The sequence below is a fragment of the Callithrix jacchus genome, chromosome 19 (genome assembly GCF_049354715.1).
Source record: "Callithrix jacchus isolate 240 chromosome 19, calJac240_pri, whole genome shotgun sequence".
Taxonomy (NCBI): Eukaryota; Metazoa; Chordata; class Mammalia; order Primates; family Cebidae; genus Callithrix; species Callithrix jacchus.
Window position 1 is genome coordinate 31967660 of NC_133520.1, and position 18997 is coordinate 31986656.

The 18997-nt window shown below is 49.8% G+C and overlaps 1 protein-coding gene across 4 annotated transcripts in view; it reads right to left on the reverse strand.

Annotated features, from left to right (window-relative positions):
• LRRN2 (leucine rich repeat neuronal 2) overlaps positions 1-18997 on the reverse strand; it is a 71270-nt gene that overhangs the window by 45678 nt on the left and 6595 nt on the right. Inside the window, exons 2-3 of one of the 4 annotated variants that reach the window (XM_078356974.1) lie at positions 7023-7116; positions 1-6936 (exon numbers count right to left, since the gene is read on the reverse strand). The exon at positions 1-6936 is cut by the window's left edge and continues 41558 nt beyond it. The exons of 2 other annotated variants lie outside the window; for them this stretch is intronic. The gene's annotated coding sequence lies outside the window, so the exon portion shown is untranslated. The remainder of the gene's footprint in view (positions 6937-7022; positions 7117-18997) is intronic. One more of the 4 variants, XM_078356975.1, reaches the window with a different exon arrangement.

An 18997-nucleotide genomic window follows, 5' to 3' on the forward strand; every position in this document is an offset into this window, starting at 1 on the left:
AAACGGGAGGAAAATTCACACCAATGGTTTTCAAACTTTCCTGTACATAAGAATCCTATGGGAGCTTATCTACAATGCAGATTTCTGGCCAGCCTGGAATCTATTTAGTTGGTCTGAAGTGCTGTCTGAGAACCTGCATCTCAGGACCCCACATTCCCAAGGGTGATCTTGAGGCAGGTGTTCCACACCACAGACCAGAAAAGACCACATAGGGGCTTGAACATCTGCCCAGTGAGACGGCCTAAGCACCATCCTGCTGGGAGCCATCAGGGGCAGCTGGGTGGCTGAGGGCTCCCAGTTGCCCTTGGCAGGGAAGGTTAGAGGTTGGCCACACTGCAGCACAGAGAAACTGTGGTCAGGATGGCAAAAGCGGTAGCGGGAAATGAGGGGCTGCTCTCTGGGCGAAGAAGGATCAGGACAGGGAGTGGATCCTCTCAACAGGGAGGAGAATCTCTCTGAGCAAAGAATGCTCTCCTGCATGCCTGCACCCTGGGCACCCTGCCCCAGGATGGCTGGGCAAACCTCATGGAGCAGCCTTGGCTTAGGAAGGGTAGCCACTGCAGAAAGCTGGCCCCCAGCAGAGATGGAGTTTCACCGAAATGGCCTGATCCCTCTGCAGGGTCTGGAGACTAGATGTGATCAGTTCTGTGTCCTCAGCAGGCACCTTCTGTTCAACAGGAAGAAGGAACCCAAGACTGAAGACCCACAGCTGAAGGCGAGACCTTGGGAGGGTATAGACAAAGTGGCACTTCCATAGATAAATGCCAGGATAGTCCAAGCATCTGAAAATGTGGGCAAATGATGACTTGAGCTGTCTTTGAGTTGGGGGCCTGGGAGGACTACCATATAGTGGGAGGGAGCTACATACAGAGTGTGGGGAAAGTGCGGGGAGCATCTACCATATGCCAGACCCTTTACAAACACGAGCCCATGTAATCCTCCAGTAATTCTCTGACATAATTTACTTATGTCAACTTTACGGATGATGAAACTAAGACTAAGAGAAGTTCACCAACTTGTCCAAGGCCACAACTCACAGTGGAATCTCAACTTGGCTCCATATGACTCGAATCCCACGATCTTTCCATGTTCCCTGCTACCTCTTCCTCTCAGCCTCCCACAGACATTTCTGAACTTGCAAAATGCTTTCTCGCACATTATCTTATTTGATTTTCACAAACATGTGTGAGTTAGGTATAAGTTCTGTTCTATGGATGGACAACTGATCTTCAGGTAAAGAACAACTTGGCTGGGCACAGTGGCTCACGCCTGTAATCCCAGCACTTTGGGAGGACGAGGTGGATGGATCACCTGAGGTCTGGAGTTCAAGACCAGCCTGGCCAATATGGGGGAACCCCAGCTCTACTAAAAATACAAAAAATTAGTTGGGCGTGGTATCGGGCACCTGTAATCCCAGTTACTCAGGAGGCTGAGGCAGTAGAATTGCTTGAACCTGGGGAGGTTACAGTGAACTGCCTGGGCAACAAGAGCAAAACTCTGTCTCAAAAAAACACAAACAAAAAAAAAACAACAAAACACACACACACACACACAAACTTGTCCAAGCCCAAACAGCTGCTAAGTATCTGTGAACTGGGGCCTAAATCCACATTTGATGACTAAATTTTCCAAAATCTCTTATCTGGCCACTTGAAAACATACTGTAGCTCTGTCATAAACACGGGAGAATTTGAGGATGTCCCTCCCTACTTACCGTCTGGCTTCATAATCATTAGAAACTGGTTTAACTAAACTCCTTTCTGTTCTCAGGATGACTCAGAGATGGAAAAAAAAAAAAGGCCTCAGAAGGGAAATGGAGGCCCAGAAAGCTTTGGTGAGCAGCTCAAGGTTACACCAGACATGGAGACCAGAACTCAAGTTTCCTCAAATAGTTCATTTCCAGAGGCCTTTTAGGCTACTTCTATCTTTTGCCCTCTGTCTCAGGGGCTCTGCTCTCCATCCCCCATTTGGACCATGATCTGATGCCAATGGCACAAAGGAAGCATCATCTGATGCTGGGCAGAAGGGCAGGGCAGTGGCCCCTGGGAGTTTTCAGGGCTCCTCTGGCAGAAAGTACCTGGAGGCATCAGCACATGGACCTGGAACATATCAGCAAGGGTCCAGGTAGAAACAGGCATAAGCCATACAGGATCACTGCCTGGTACTCTCCATGAGAAACTCTCCCAGCCATTCCGCTCAGTTGACTTAGCCAGGAAGGAGTCAACACACAACATATGAGGAGTACACTGAGTAGGAAGCTACGTTCTGGGGTGACCTGTGGGTCTCTGGGTCCACTTAATGCACCAAGTCTTCAAATAGTGGCAGCCATCCCAGGCTCTCCTGTCTGCTTGTACATGCACATGGGGATCCTTCACTTGGGGGCTTCCCCCCAGCAAACACTTTTAGCCCATCCTGGTTTCTCCCCACTGCTGTCTCTACCCTGGGAAATGCAACCCACGTTGCCCAAGTCAGACCTAATTAGACCAGCAAATCGGTGGCACTCAAGTCATCACAGCACACTCCAAGCACAAGAGCAATGCAGTGTGGGTTATCCTGTGAGCTGCTTGTTGTGTCTGTTTGTGTTTCCTCGGATTATCCATTCTCCGCTCCCTGACTTCCATCACCTTGCTAATGGAGAGGCAGGATGCAGTCCCCCACAGGCCAGCATTCATCTTCCCAGCCTGACCCTCTCCAGGGCTATTACGCTGCTGTCGCAAGATTGAGGAGGGGAGAAAAATGAAAACAGTGCGTAGGGAGCAATGGAGGGCAAATGGGACTCTTTTAGAACCGGATCCATTGATATGTCAGGCCAAGGAGAAATGACCACAAGCTCGGAGAAGTGGAGAGCTCCCCGAGACAGCAAAGCCAGGTGAGTGGGCTTCTCCACTGGGCTGTGCACAGGAAGAGGCCAGGCTGGCGAGGGTAGGAGGGTGTCTTTCTGCTGAAGGCTGGGCAGCCTAGGCCTCACAAAATGAGGCAAAGGTTACTGAGGTCGTTGCTGCTCCTGCCTCTATTAAAAAATTAGAAACCCTCCCCACCCAGCTCCGTTCCTCTCTGCCCAAAGCATTGCAGAAGAAAATCCGGAAGCTGCCAGACCAGCCCTATTATGCACTCATGATTCCAGCCTCAACAATCCTCTCTGCAGCAATCCCTTTATTCCTCTCCTGCAGCTGCCCCGGCACCTCTGCACAGTCCCTTTCTGAATCTGCCCCTCACCGTGCTCCCCATCTGCACCCCGTCCTCGGAACAGATTGCCTTGCCTGAGCTCCTGAGACCAATGGAGATGGAGATGGTGATGTGACCCCCCTTTGCCCTCCATCACTGTGCCTCCCACACCCCAGCACAGCTCGCTCATTCTCTCTCCCTTCACTCTGACTTAAGGGAAGAAGAATTTAAAAACCAACCTCGTCCCTTCCCACCTCCTCAGGAAACTCACTCATTTGCTTACCCTCTCTCCACCTTTAAAAATAACAATAAAAATCCCCCTTTTCACCTGTGATTCCTTCTAAGCACAGACCCTTCTTGTGAAGCTCCTGTGAGTTAATTTCAATTTCACAGCTCTTCTCAATCCAACAGCATTTTTGCAGGTTTCAGGCTTGGGGAGCTCTTGATGGGATCATCTACCACACCAGAAACTTCCTTCTTGGAACTCTCTCCCCGTCTTCTGTGCCTGCCTTGTGCCCATTCTCCCTCTGGGGTCAGTCCTCTGCCCGCCAGCAGCCCATCCTCCACTCCCAGTTGCAGTCCCTCTTCATGGCCTCTTCTGGTCTCTCATTACACTCTGCAGTAGTCTGGTGGTCAGCTCTTTAATCAAATCCCGTTCAGTTCCCTAAAGTACCAGAGTTCCCCATCAGTCTTTAGAATGGTGTCCTAAATCACACACGTCACCCCCTCTACCCTGATAGTGGCCTCACTTCCTCTCCAGTCCATCCTCCCCAACAGTCCATTCTGTCTCTGCAGTTGAGGTTCCATTCTCTCTAGGAAGAAGATGCTTCAACTCTTCCTTTGAATTGCCCCTAACTTGGATCAGAGATGAATATGGAAGAAAAAAATGTTTTAAATAATTGCCCTTAACAGCACAGTGATCGTGCATTCCCAGGGGTCTGAGGGCACAATCCCACATGGCCCCACCAAAAGGCAAAAACTACTTTAAAGTCTCATATTTCATTTTCATTTTTTTGGAGACAAGTTCTCCTTCTGTCAACCAGGCTGGTCTTGAACTCCTGGGCTTTAAGTGATCCTCCCACCTCCGCCTTCCAAAGTACTTGGATTACAGGTGTGAGCACCCCCACAGCCAGCATATAAAAGCTTTGGGGGGTGAGTCAACATCATTAGCAGTTCCTTGATGGCAAGGCCCACAGTTTTACCCTTTTTATTTGTCCGTCCCACCTGTGGCCCATGGTAAGGCTTTGACTGGTCAAAACCATGGATTTCCCTTGAGGCCACAGGACACTCTCTGTGAAAGGCCCACCCTGGAGTCCCCACTTATCTCCAATGTCCCTGGAGTCTGAGGTTGGCTGTCTCGTACCTCACTCTCCAAATAGAGGGAGAGCGGGAGCTGCTCGGGCAAGCCCATCTCCTGGGCACTGTGCCCAGGACAGAGCCTAGTGTAACTTGTGTCCTTTCCAATCACTTAATCACATTTGGCTCTTCACACCTGAGGTTGAGGACTTCCAACAGCTCCACACATCCTCAGCAATTAAACCTCCTAAGGCCCCCGCTGAGTGAAAATAACTCGCCGTTTCCACAAGCAAAAACAGCCCGGTAGACTTTTCAGCTTAGCATGGACACTTTGGGGACCCAACCAATTGTTTCCGCAGACTGTGTCGGCGCAGCCTGACCCAGCACCTGCTGGGTGGTACGGGAAGAAGCAGGAGTCGGAAGAGTTGCTTTGCATTTGATAAAATGAGCAACCTGCAAATTAGATGCAAAATACTATGAAAAGATGGTGTATATTAATTTGGAACCAAAAGCTCTGGGCATTTTAGGCAATAAAATGCCAGCCCTGTAGTGATCATATTTACTGCCTCAATTTTCCTTTCCTGATATTCTAAGTAAAATGGAAAGTGTAGGCTATGGAGTGGGACATATTCCTCTCCTGTAAATGTCTAGGCATAGGAATAAGTTGGTCATAATACTAGCTATATAAATATAAATGCCGTCTCCTCCATATCCTCACTGACAAACATTTGTTAGCACCTACTATGTGTAAAACACCATGCTAGGTGCTAAGTGAATTGTGTAAAGTACCCTCATTCAGTTGAGCTCCTACAATAAATGTCTATTAGGTGCTTATTGCTAAACACTTATTAAATGCCACTTACTAGTCATGTGACCCTGGGCCAGTTAGCTTTCTCATTTGCAAAACGAGGTAATGCCAGTGTCCTTCAGTGGGTGGATGGTTAAATAATTGTGGCACATCCCTATCATGGAATACTGCAGAGTGACAAAAAAGAGCACATAACTACTGATATAGGCAACTACATCAGTAGATAGTTCATGCGAGAACCTCATGGCAATTATGCTGAATACAAGAAAAGCCTCCAGGCATGGTGGCTCACACCTGTAATCCCAGCACTTTGGGAGACTGATGTGGGAGGATCACTGCAGGTCAGGAGTTTGAGACCAGCCTGGCCGACATGATAAAACACTGTCTCTTCAAAAACACAAAAAAGCTAGCCAGACATGGTGGTGCGCACCTGTAATCCCAGCTACTCGGGAGGCTGAGGCAGGCGAATTGCTTGAACCTGGGAGGCGGAGGTTGCAGTAAGCCCAGATCGTGCCACTTCACTCCAGCCTGGACGCCAGAGTGAAACTCCATCGCAAAAGAAAAAAAAAAAAAAAAAAAAAAAACAGCCAACAGCAAAAAATTATAGACTCAATGTTCCCATTTATGTAACAACTGTGAAACAACATAATTATAGAGATGAGGAATAGCTGAGTGGCTGACAGGGTGCGATGGGGCAGCACAAGGGAGTCCTGTGATGGAGTGGCTAAGTAGCTTGATTGTGGTGAATTTACACAAAACCATGCACACACAAAGGAGTGCATGTGTCACTGGTGAAATTCAGATAAACTCTGTGGGTTATACCAATGTCAATTTCCTTGTTTTGACACTACACTATAATTATGCAAGATGCTGGTGCTGGGGGATGCTGGGTGACGGGTACTGTGGACTTCCCTGTACATTTCTTTGCATCTCCAGTTAATCCATGCTTTTTAAAAAACAGTTAAATTTAAAAAATAGGGTACAGAACATATGCAGTAATATGGTTATTTTGAGGATTCTACGAGTTAATATAAAGCACTTAAATAGCATCTAGTACACAGCAAACCTTCAATATATGTTGTTGTGATTTTATTACTACTGCATGCGGGACACTGGGAGTGCCCATATAAATAGCTCATAGTCTCTGTTTTTGAGGAGTTGCTAATCTAGCAGAAGAGAAAGACCCAGCAAAGAGAGACTTTTAATAGAATGTGCTGAATATGCTCAGTTCATGGGAGGAGTTCTCAGGGCTTTAGGGAGGGTTTCCTGGAAAAGATGCCACTAGAGCTGAGTATTGAAGTCTGGTAAGAGTTGGCCAGGAGAGGAGACTATGATGGGCACCCAGGCAGAAGGAACGGTCTGGGCAAAGCTCAGAGGTGTGAAGCAGCATGGGATGGCTGAGCAACTCGGGGCAACTGGTTTAACTTGGGCATCTGGGAGGCATGAGGAGTGGGGGAAGAGGCTGGCAAAGTAGGCAGAAGCCACGCCAGGGAGGGCATGCATGTCTCAAGAGCTCGCACGTTATCCTCCCAGAGCCTGGAGTGGGGAGCCACTGTCTTCCATCAGCTTTGACCATCCTCGTTCCTCACTCTGTGGACTCTCTGGGCACTCCTGTTCCAGAGTACTCCATTCCTGGCACGGAATAATCCTCATAGACCTATGAAGATCTGAGAAAAGCAAGAGGTCAGTGCTGGCCCCACCAAACCAACTTGGTCTGCTCCAAAGCAAACTGCGCATGACAATCCAAACCCACCTTCTTCCCAGCCCCTGCGGGTGGTGGCGTTTGTTTGTGGTGCCACTCCTCCTTCCAACACTGTGGATAATTTGAACTTGCAGCAGCATCTTTTCTATAAAGCATAGATATGCAGCAGTAGAGAGAGCATGGAAGGGTAAGCACGGTGGCTCACGCCTGTAATCCCAGCACTTTGGGAGGCTGAGGCAGGAGGATAATTTGAGGTCAGGAGTTCAAGACCAGCCTGGCCAACATGGTGAAACCCCATCTCTACTAAAAATACAGTTTAGCCGGGCATGGTGGTGCATGCCTGTGGACCCAGCTACTTGGGAGGCTGAGACAGGAGAATTGCTTGAACCTGGGAGGCAGAGGTTGCAGTGAGCCAAGATTGCACCATTGCACTCCAGTCTGGGTGACAGAGACTCTGTCTCAAAAAAAAAGCATGGAAGTGGGGCCTGAGTACCAGGCTCAAATCTAGCTCTTCACTGATCAGCCATGTGACTGTGGGCAAGCCACCACACCTCTCTGGGCTGCAGTGTGCTTCACTGTGAAACAGGTGATCGTAACACACATCCCAGCTTCCTCGTGGGTATGGCTCTAAGGAAAAAGAAAAAAATCAAAAGCCATAATGCATGTGAAAGAGTTTTGTAGGTTGTAAATAGTTTTTCTTCTTGTTTTTGAGACAGGGTCTCACTTTGTTGCCCAGGCTGGAGTGCAGTGGTGCTATCCTAGCTTTCTGCGGCCTTGACCTCCAGGGCTCAAGCGAACTTCCTGTCTCAGTCTCCCAAGTAGCTGGAACTACAGGCACCAGCCACCATACCTGGCTAATTTTTTTTTTTTTTTTTTGAGACGGATTCTCACTCTGTTGCCCAGGCTGGAGTGCTGGAGTTCAGGCAATTTTCCTGCCTCAACCTCTTGAGTAGCTGGGATTACAGGAACATGCCACCATGCCCAGCTACTTTTTGTATTTTTAATAGAGATGGGGTTTCACCATGTTGGCCAGGCTGGTCTTGAACTCCTGACCTCGTGATCCACCAGCCTTGGCCTCTCAAAGTGCTGGGATTACAGGCATAAGCCACCTCATCCAGCCTAATTTTTAAATCTTTTGTAGAGACAGAGTCTCACTATGTTGTCCAGGTTGGTCCTGCACTCCCAGCCTCAAGTCATCCTACTGCCTCAGAGTTTTGGTTTATAGGCATGGGACACTGTGCCTGGCTGTGAATAGCTTTTCACATGTGAAAGATTAATGCTATTGTTTCTGAAAAATCTATTGGTGGGGAGCAGCCTACACAGGAAACTCAAAGTGAATGACTTTGGAATCTTTGGTTGGGGAAAGACAGGGAAGGGAGGGGAGCAGGAGCATGACCTTCTGGTCACACACAAGGAATAGCTTTCCCTTTGGACTTTTTCATGGATCCTTTTTGTATTTAAGGGCGTCTCATGGACGAATTCACTCTCCCAAGCTTTTCTGGATGTCAAATCTGTGTCAGGCACCAATGATACAATAATACAACAGATAGGGTCTCTACCCTCACTGGGTCACAGCCTGGTGGCAGAGATGGACATTTTTCTAATAAGCACCTAACTGTATAACTAGGCATCATCATGCGTGTTATGAAGAAAGCATACAGGACATTGAGAGTGTTTAACAGCAGCCTGGTAAAAGTCTGAAGGTACTGGGATGCTCTTCTAAGGAAGGGCTACTTGAGCTGAGATCTGAAGCATAACTAGTATTTAGGGAGAAGTATGGGATGGGAAGAGTGATTAAGGGTCAGGAAATAGCACATGTGAAGGCCGTGAGAGCAAACGGGGCTCAGCAGTCAAAGAACTGAAAGAGGCCAAGGTGCAGGGTACAGAGTGCAGAGCGTGAGGGAGGAGCATGGGGATGCCACAGTGCAGGCACGGGTCAGATGCCACAGGGCCCAGCCCACTGGGCATCCCAAAGAGCCCAGGAATCACTTAAGAGTTTTGAGAGTATGACAGAATGTGACTAGGTCAGATTTGTGTCCTTCAAAGGTCATTCCAGCAGCAATTCAGAGACCCAATTGCTAACGCCAGGGAACATATTTTAGTTCTCAGAAGCATTTCCACTCTATTTTTTTTTTTTTTTGACACTTTCTTCTCCCTTGGCTTCTCTGACAATTGGAGGTGCAAGAGTGGATACAGCCATACCAATGAGAAGGTTATCCCAGCAGCCTGGGTAAGAGGCAAAGTCAGCCTGAACTAGAGTGGAGGCTGTGGAGATGGGGGGGGAGTGGAGTGAATGGACCCAGGTGCTGTTTAGGAGGTGAACAGGGCCTGGGTGAGGGGCTGGATGTAAGGTGGAGGAGAAAAGGGAAGAGCTGACAGTGACGCCCAGTTGATGGCATGCGGAACTGAGGTTTGAGGTGACGCCATTCACAACATAGGCAATGCTGGGGGAGGATCAGGCAGCGGGTGAGAAGGCCGTGGGAGATACAGCAGGAGAATCACGACTCTGGCTTTCAGTATGTCCAAGTCTGAGGTTTCTGGAGGCATCAGTCATCTAGGCAGGTGAATAGAAGAATATGAGGCTCAGAAGAAAAGAGACCAACTAGGGAGCTGGGTGTTGTCTGAATGTGGACGACAGAAGCCATTCGTGTGGCTGAGATGGCCCAGGGACAGAGTACACAATCAGAAGAGACTACCTGGAGCCAGACCATAAGGAACACCAACATTTAAAAATCAAGAAGGGAAGGATGAGTCAGCAAAGACGACTCAGGAGCACCAGAGAAGCCAAGCACGTGGGGTCAGGGAAGCCAAGGGAAAAGAAAGTGTCAAAAAAAAGGAGTGAAAAATGCTTCTGAGAACTAAAAAATGTTCCCTGGCTTTAGCAATCTGGAGAGCTGCTTCAGCAGAGTGATGGGGGAGGAAGCCAGACTGAAGCCGGGCTGGGGAAGGAGTGGGTGGCGCAGAGATGGAGAATGCTGCTGCAGCCAACCCTTTCAGACATTTGGCTTGTACGGAGAAGAGAGACAGTGTGGTGGCAGCAAGCGGAGTGGGGCTTCAGGAAGGTTTCTCTTGTTGTTTTGTTTGCTGGAGACATGAGAAACTTGAGTGTGGTGAGAAGGCTGTTTCTGAGAAAGCAGAGGAGAGGATCTAGAACATGGGTGGTAGAAGACCTGGTCTGTGATGGCCACATGAGCCTGTGCAGACACAGGAGGGATGGAGGAGAGGACTGGCCCGGAGGCAGGTAGTTTGGGGGTTTGGTGGGGACAAGCTGGGGAGTTCTTCTGGGTGACTTCTCTCTCTGTGTGAAGTGGGAGGTGAGGTCCTCAGCTGAGTATGAGGGTGGAGGTGGAGGTTTGGGAGGAAGGTGTGAAATAGTTGTTGTGGAGAGTGAGGGAGAGAGAACCACAGGAACGTGGTGGGAACACCAGGCACTTTTGAAGAGCAAGTTGGGTTGGTGGTGGTGAGTCTGTTGTGTGTGTGTGTGTGTGTGTGTGTGTGTGTGTGTGTGTCTCAGCAGGGCCCAGATTCCTGAATGCAGGTAGAAAGACGCAGATAGAGCAATTAATACAGAACTGGGACTTGGCCAAACTGAGCCAATAAAAAGACAGAGGCTCAAGAGAGTTTAGGATATTGGCAGGATTCTTAAAATGATGGCCCATGGACTCTATCTGGACTCAGAGAAGAGAAGGCAGAGGAAGATAATGCATGGCAAAAAAAGCAGAGGTGCCAATGGAGCAAAGGTCCCAAAGAGGTTAAGGAGTGGGGATGTCACACAACCTCCCCCAGCTGCTGAATTTGACTGGCTAAATAAAAAAGTGGTGGTATGGGAGTCCTTGGACAAGCAAGCTGGGAGACTAGAAGGTGGCAACCAGAAAGCTGGGTACTCTGCGAGGTAATTTCCAGGGGATGGGAAGATACAGAGCTTGCAAGTGAGTGGCTGAGTTAGGTGAGCCCATGAAGTGACTGATGGGTCTGGGGTAGAAGAAGCTGTCCATGTAGTCACTAATCTCACCCAGGATGATGGACAGACACAGCCTCGGAAAGGCAGAGGCTCTATGCAGACATGTCAAAGGCTTCCCTGAATGAAGAGGATGGCTCTTGAGGATAAAGATGGGTGTGGGGGATGTTGCCTTATTTTGCAAGGTTTGGAGAATAATGGTGTCTTAGAGACGTTACATTCTCTTGCAGATGAAGTAGGCCCTCCAGGGTGAAAAATCAGGAAAAACAGTGGAAGAAGGAGTCTTGAGAAGAGGTAGTAGATATAACACAAAGCCAGAAGTTAGGATCTTTCTGTCTAGTCCCAAGGACACTAATATGTTATGTGATCTCAAGTCCTTTCCCCTATCCATCACATTGTTGCTGTTTATTTAGGTGATTAAAAGATGACTTTTAAATTAAAAGATGACCCCTCCCCAAGGCTCATTGATAAAAATAGGTTGGGAGAACCGGCTAAGGTAGAGCTTCCCAAGTAGTGTTAGGGAGCAACAAACGGGTACAGGTGTGCTGAGATCGTGACCCCTTAGCTCTTGGGTGAACTGGGGTCCCTGAGCCATTGTCACTGTGTTTTTGTGCTATAATGTGAATGAGGACGGTGAGGAAACAATGGGACAGACACTCTCCAGGGCTGCAGCTATCTCTGACGTTCTGTTTGCTCGTCTCTGTCGCGCCGTCTTGGAGGAGGCTGCAGGGAGGCTGATAGAAGAACAGACAGACTCCTGCTGCAGGCAAAAGTCCATCTGCTGGCAGAGATGGAAGCCAAGTTTCCTAGCTCCCTCTCGCTCTCCCCCCTCTCCCAGCACTAGCTGAGGGAGCTGTGATCTGCTCAGATGCCCAGGTGAGAGCAGGAGCACCTTGCTCCTCTTCCAGCTGATAGTTTGGGTGGTCACCAGCCCCCTCAAGCTTCAGCAGCAGCTTGTGAAAGTGAAGGAGCGACCACCCACTAGTTCCATCCATCATCCACTTCATCCAGCTCTAAAAACAGACTCACCATTTCTGAGAAGCCGGGCAGCGTGTCTCACTGCACACCACCCAGACAGAGCCTTCACAATGCAGATCTTTCTCTTAGGGCCAGCCACTTCTCAGAAATCCATACAAGATCCACCTACATGGTTGACCGAGGACCACCCCCTCTCTGCTACTAGCCCTCTTAGGGGCCCTCCCTCTCCCTCTGTCATATGACATATGCTTAGAAAATGCACTGGCAACTTAAATTCACCCCAATCATAAAACACCAGGAAAGACTCAACACTGGGCCCAGTACTTTGCACACAGTAGATGTTCAATAAATATTTACTGAACTAAATGAAGACTATTCTCAAATACTTAAAAAAGAATGCCCTATCAAGTCCATCAGAATTCTTTAAATTATCCATCACATTGTTGCTGTTTATTTAGGTGATTAAAAGATGACTTTTAAAATTCTTTAGTATTTGTTGGTACCTACTGTATGCCAAGCATTTTACAAGCATGAGCTGGTTTCATTTTCACAGCCCTGTGAACTGGATGTGTTAACCCCTTTTTGTTTTTGAGACGGAGTCTTGCTCTGTCACCAGGCTGGAGCACAGGGGCGCAGTCTCAGCTCACTGCAACCTCCGCCTCCCGTGTTCAAACGCTTCTTCCACCTCAGCCTTCTGAGGAGCTGGGACTACAGGCGTGTGCCAAACACCCGATTAATTTTTTTGTACTTTTAGTAGTGACGGGGTTTCACCGTGTTGGCCAGGATGGTCTCGATCTCTTGACCTCATGATCCGCCCGCCTCAGCCTCCCAAAGTGCTGGGATTACAGGCGTAAGCCACCACGCCTGGCCTGTGTTAAACCCATTTTATCGATTAGCAAACTGAGGCTCAACGAGAGATTGAGACACATCCAAGATCATAGAGCCGGGAAGCAGAAGTCACAGAATTCTAACCCAGATCCAACTTTCAAGAGGGTGCTCTTTTCAGTACACCAGGCTGCCTCCCACAAATGCACGAACAGATCACAGCATCAAGAGTGATGGAAGCAGACAGGCAGTGAAGTTGTGTGCAGGAAGACTGCAGCCACACAGCACATCTGAGGCTTCCCCAGATTGCCCTGGGGAAATCTTTTTTGAGGTTGGCTAAGATTTGTCGAAGAAGAGTGGACAGGGGTGTGGCCGGTGCTCCCCTTGGGCCCTGTGATTACTAGGCTGGCTCCCCCCTCCCCACTTTCCCCCACTACCCATGTGATCTGGCATTTCATTTAGGGCTGTGCTGCTTGGTTCTGAGTGTGTGAGAGGCCTGGAAGTGGCCAGGATCTGTCCTTGGATACTCTACTCCCACCCCTCTCCCCACAGGGCCAAGCGACTCCTGGGTCTGGGAGGTACCCCTTTGTTCTCAGAGCCCAGGAAACAGAGAGGAGAGTGGTGGAAAACATGAGTGGTCTGACCTGCCACGATTGAACACAGCCGTCAGCCCCCCATGCTTGCTGGAATCTGCCTGGCAGGTGAGCAGCTGTGCACCACATCTGTCTGTCCATCTGTCTCCCTCTCAGGGGCCTGCAGAGAGCCAGTACCCCTCAGGGAGGGGAGGCCCTGGACCTGAAGCAGCTCCCTTGCTTTGGAGGTTACTCAGCAGGAGCTAGGAAGGGTGGGGCAGGACAAGTGTGCCTCTGTCTCCATCCAAAACCCAAAGCCCCGCCCCCGACTTCCAAGTCCCCCTCACTACCTCCCTCACTACTCGCCTAGCTCTGCCTGCCAAGCTCTGCAAATTACCACACATGCCAATAAGTCATTAGAAACCAGACCGGCAAATGTGGGGTTGCCATGGAGACCCATACGGGGGAGCTGGCAGCCCTGGGTGCCGGCCTGTGGCTCAGGTGTGCTTCCGGGAGAGCTGGGAAGGTCAAAATGCCTGGCAGAGGTATACGCACTACTGGGGTGCTGATTTTGGGCAAGGCTCTGCCTCTGCCTGCTTTTATTCTTCCACCCCTCCCCGCAGCCCTAGGTCCTGCCCACCTGCAGTTTGTTATGGGTGATAAACGCTGCACAGGCTTCTCAAGGGCAAGTGCAGCCTTGGCCAGTGGGCTGGGTCCTCTCCCTTCCCAGAGCTGTCTGTCCACACACAGCAGGTAGCTGTGAGAAAGCCCACCTGGGGACCAATTCCAGGACAAAAAACACAGACAGGCCTTTGCAACTCGGGCCGGTTGCGGATGTTGGGAGAAAGCTGAGGCCCAGGGAGGGGCTGAGGTCAGGACTGGAAGTCAGCGCTGCTCCTCTTCCTGCGCCAGCGCTGGCATCGCCTCTGCCCAGTTCTTAGCACAGTGCTTGGGCCTTTACATGCACACATCTGTTGAAACTGTAAAAATATACACATACAAATGTAACGAATGAGCTCATGAGAGAATTCATGTAAGCATCTGGGATTTCTAACAAAACAGGAATGGACCCTGAGTTGCAGTCCCAGCTCATCCACTAACTCAGCGTGACCTCAGACAAAACCACTCCTTCCTGGGCCTCGACTTCATTGTCTAGAAAATAAGCAGGTTGTATTTCAGACACAGTGTATTTCAAACCAGGTTCCTCGGAGGCACCGAGTTGTGAAGGAATCCCTCCAGGGCGGCCAGGAGGTGGTCAGCTGGGTCCTGGTCCCAGAACCGCTTGGCTTTGGCCTTGTATTTAGTTTCCTAATGCTGCTGTGAGCAAAGGACCACAAACTTGGTTGCTAAAAACAACAGATGTATTCTCTTACAGTCCTGGAGGCCAGAGGTCCAAAATGGGTCTCCCTGGCTTCAAGCTGGGTGTTGGTCAGGTTACATTTATTTCTGGAGGCTGGAAGGGAGACGATGTCCTGGCCTTTCCCAGCTTCCCAGCCAGGGATCTCGAGGCTGCCCACAGGCCCTGGCCTATGACCCCTTCTGTCTTCAACACCAGCACTGGCAGGTCTAGCCTTTCACACACAGCATTACCCAGACGCTGACTTCTGCCTTCCTCTTCCACCTTTAAAGGACCCATGTGATTACACTGGGCCCACCCAGATAATCCAGGATAATTTATTCTAAAGTCAGATATCAGCAATCCTCATTCCCCCCTTGTCATGGAATATAACATATTCCCAGGTTCTAGGGGTAAGTACACAGACATCTTAGGGGGCCCATCATTCTGCCTACCATACATTGAAAAATGGATTAACTTCTATAAATGTCTGAAAGCCACAGGACCAGAGTGACTTCTGTTGCCATCAGTTCCGAAGCACTATGACCGAGGCTCTTCTCTTCTCCCAGGGGATACGCAGAGGAGCTCTGGGTCTGCCCATCAGAGGTGAATGTTGGCAGGCTTAGGCTGTTTTGTGGGCTGTGCAGAGGGATGGGTCTCTATGCCCACCAGAAAAGAGGTCTCTAGGGAGGAAAGAATGAGGACTACTTTAGGGGAATGGCCCTGTCTCAGCTCCTTCATCTCCATTCCCTATGGACGCCTAAATTCTGATGACCCCGCAGTCGTCTGCTCATTGTTTTTTGAGACAGAGTTTCCCTCTTGTTGCCCAGGGTGGAGTGCAATGGTGCAATCTCGGCTCACCGCAACCTCTGCCTCCCGGGTTCAAGAGATTCTCCTGCCTCAGCCTCCTGAGTAGCTGGGATTACAGGTGCCTATCACCACGCAAGGGTAATTTTGTATTTTTAGTAGAGATGGGGTTTCTCCATGTTGGTCAGGCTGATCTCAAACTCCTTACCTCAGGTGATCTGCCCGCCTTAGTCTCCCAAAGTGCTGGGATTACAGGTGTGAGCCACCGTGCCCAGCTGTCTGCTCATTTTTATTTCCAGTCAAGGTTACACGGAGCTGCACGCGCATGTGCGCGTGCACGTGTGTGTGTGTGTGTGTACCCACCCATGCACATTAACTGTCACAAAAGGCATGCCAATCTAACAGTCACAAAGGTGAGACAGCATCTCGTCTTTCCACATTTTGACCTTCAACACTGTTCTCTTCCAAGATTCATGAATAGTCCCAGATTGTTTAGAACAAACTCTAGAAACAGTAGCTAAGCTCAGAAAGCAAGGGGCTTAGACCTTTCTGCCCTCTCATTCTTCCATACAGCATAACCTCTGTTCTCATCTCTGCAAGACACCGTCTGCCAACTGCTCAGGACCCAGTGGGGCTCAATAACTCTTATGAGCAAGGTGCCCTGTGTATTAATCACAGCCCTGGTGTTTTATTATTTTATGCAAATTGCTCACCTCTCTCAGCCTTATTTTTTTTTCCCCTTGGTATAAACTGGCAGCTCCTTCCCATTCCCACTTCTATCATATGCCCCAGGGGATCCCAGAGAAGAAATGTGATGTGGTCGGGAATGCTGTTCTCTAGGGGAGTGGCCCTGGGGAAAATGAGAAAAGGAACTAACATTTATTGAGCTTCTACTTTGTAGCGGGTGCTTTACACAGATTAGCTCATTTAATGTGGTTGAGAACCAGGGTTCGGAGTCGGAAAGATTCGGGGGCTGAATTTCGGCTCTGTCACTTGCTGGTTGTGTGTGGCCTCCAGGCTTTAGTTTCCTCAACTGCAAAACAGGGGAAAATAATATCTACTTCACAGCGTTATGTGGACAAAATGAGATAAATGTAGCCAAGCTTTCGGCACCTCATAAGCACTCAATAACGTTAGCTCTTACTATTATTAACAACCCCAGGAAGTAGATGTTATTAACCCAGATTTATAGGTAAGGAAACTGAGGCTCAGAGAGGTGAAATAAGATGCCCAAAGGCAGGTGGCTAGGGACCATGGACTCTGACCCAATGCCAACTGATCCCACTTCCCCCTGATTGTGAGCCATAAGGACAAAAGCCTCAGGCTCAGCCTCTGTGTCTGCCAGGGGGTTGTGCTGGGGTACTGCGGGGGTGCCCACCTTTCTGAGGCTCCAAGGACGTAGAGGAGGGGAGAAGTCTGTCTAGTAGTGGACCGCTTTGCCTATGGGCCTCTTGCCTCCTGCTCTTTGCCTGGCGGGTGGGGCAGGGAGGAGAGGATATCCCCCAGTGTCATGGGTGGGTGACCCCCAGCATCTGGGGTGGGTTACAGCACTACCAATGGATCCTAGTCCACTCCATTCTGGTGATCTCTCCCTATACTTCAGAGGTGAGGTCACACCACTAAGACCCAGGGAGAGGATACACTCACCCCTCATCGGGGAGAAGTTTGCTCATTTTGGTGCAATTTTATTTCCAGTTCACAATATCTGAAATGACTGGGAACGTTACAGGAGTAACCTACCCAACAGGAGTCCACCCAGGCCATGAGAGGAAGGGAGAAGAGAAGCTCCTACAGCCTAGATAAATACATGGAGCCTAAGGGAATTCCCGAAAACATGGCTCCAGACACCAGCAAGCTAAGAGGCCAAGATTTCCAGGGTGCAGACCTGGGACAATGGCCGGAGTTGGAAATGGGACTCGCTGAAGCCAGAGGACTTCCAAGAGCAGAGATCATCTGGTCTTGGGCAGAAGAGGGCAAGTACACTGGATAACTGATTTCCTTCTGGAAAGGGCAGCTCTTTGTGTCTCTGGAGAGAGTACAGGAGGCATCAGAAACCCAGGTAGGAGGCAGGGACTGCTCAGAGACAGAAGACCCTGCGCTTGTGAGCTGCCACTGGGCTGCCTTACTCCCACTTGGTGCCCTCCCCTCCAGCAGCGCCACCCTTCTCTCCTCTCACCCTGCCAGCTCCAAGTTCTCCAAGTTCACCCTGCCAGCTCCTTCCCTCTGCAGCGTCGAACCCGCTCCGTTTTCCAGGCCTAAATCAGCCGCGTCCCCCCAAGGAAGCGTTCCCTATATAACTCCCACACAGAGCTCACAGTTCTGATAACATTTATAGTCTAAATCACACAGTTTAGCGCTCGTTTTAAATACTGTCTGGTATTATTCCCTCATTATTTCTTGTGAGTATAAGTTCTGCCTCCACAGCTGATCCGTAGGTTTCCTTACCAGTAAAGATGGTGTCCTGTGCTTCTTTATGTCCTCCCAGCCTCACACCCCACACTGCCTAGGACAGTGCTCACAGCATCCTTGGTTGGGATGTACTGATTGGCTGAAACAGCTCCAATGGCTGCAGAGGGCAACCAGGCAGCACTTCCTGACTAGCCACTGGGGGAAACACTGGAATGGATGGCCGATGCCCAGGGGTTTTAAAAAGTCAAATCATGGCTGGGTATGGGGGTTCACGCCTGTAATCCCAGCACTTTGGGAGGCTGAGGCGGGCAGATCATCTGAGGTTGGGAGTTCGAGACCACCCAGACCAACATGGAGAAACCGTGTCTCTACTAAAAATACAAAATTAGCTAGGCATGGTGGTACATGCCTGTAAGCCCAGCTACTCAGGAGGCTGAGGCAGGAGGATTGCTTGAACCCAGGAGGCGGAGGTTTCAGTGAGCCAAGATCGTGCCATTGCACTCCAGTCTTGGCAATAAGAGCTAAACTCTGTCTCAAAAAAAAAAAAAAAATTCAAATCAACCCTGCAGGAGCCCACCTTACTCTGAGGAAAAACCCCTCTCCTCACCAGCTCCAGAACTCTCCCAGAGCTAGCCTCCTCCTGACCCTCTGACTTTATCTCCTGCAGCTCTCTGCTCACCACACTCCAGCCATGCCGGCCTCCAAGCTGCCTCAGACTCTCCAGGCATGGCCCTGCCTCCCCGCTCTTGCACTTGCTGTCCCCTCTGGCCGGCTTGCCCTGACTGCTGTGCTGCCCCCTCATCTCTCCTCAGACGTCACCTTCTCAGGTCTCTGCAGCTACCCTGCACAGGGTAACAAACCCCCCATCTCCCAAATGACTCTTCCATTTCCCTTCCCTGTTTTTTCTCTTTAGCACTTACCAGCCTCTAATATGCCATTTCCTTTATGAGTTTATTCGACTGCATCCCCAGACAATAAATGGAAAGCCCCTGAAGGGCCAAGGTCTGTCTGGCTGTCCACTGCTGTCTGCCCTCAGTGCCCACTACAGGCTTCACAAATACTTGCTGAACGAAGACACTCCAGCCCCACCCCGGGTCTGAGACGGCTGAGGCAGGGTGGCGCTCAGAGATGGCCAGTGGAC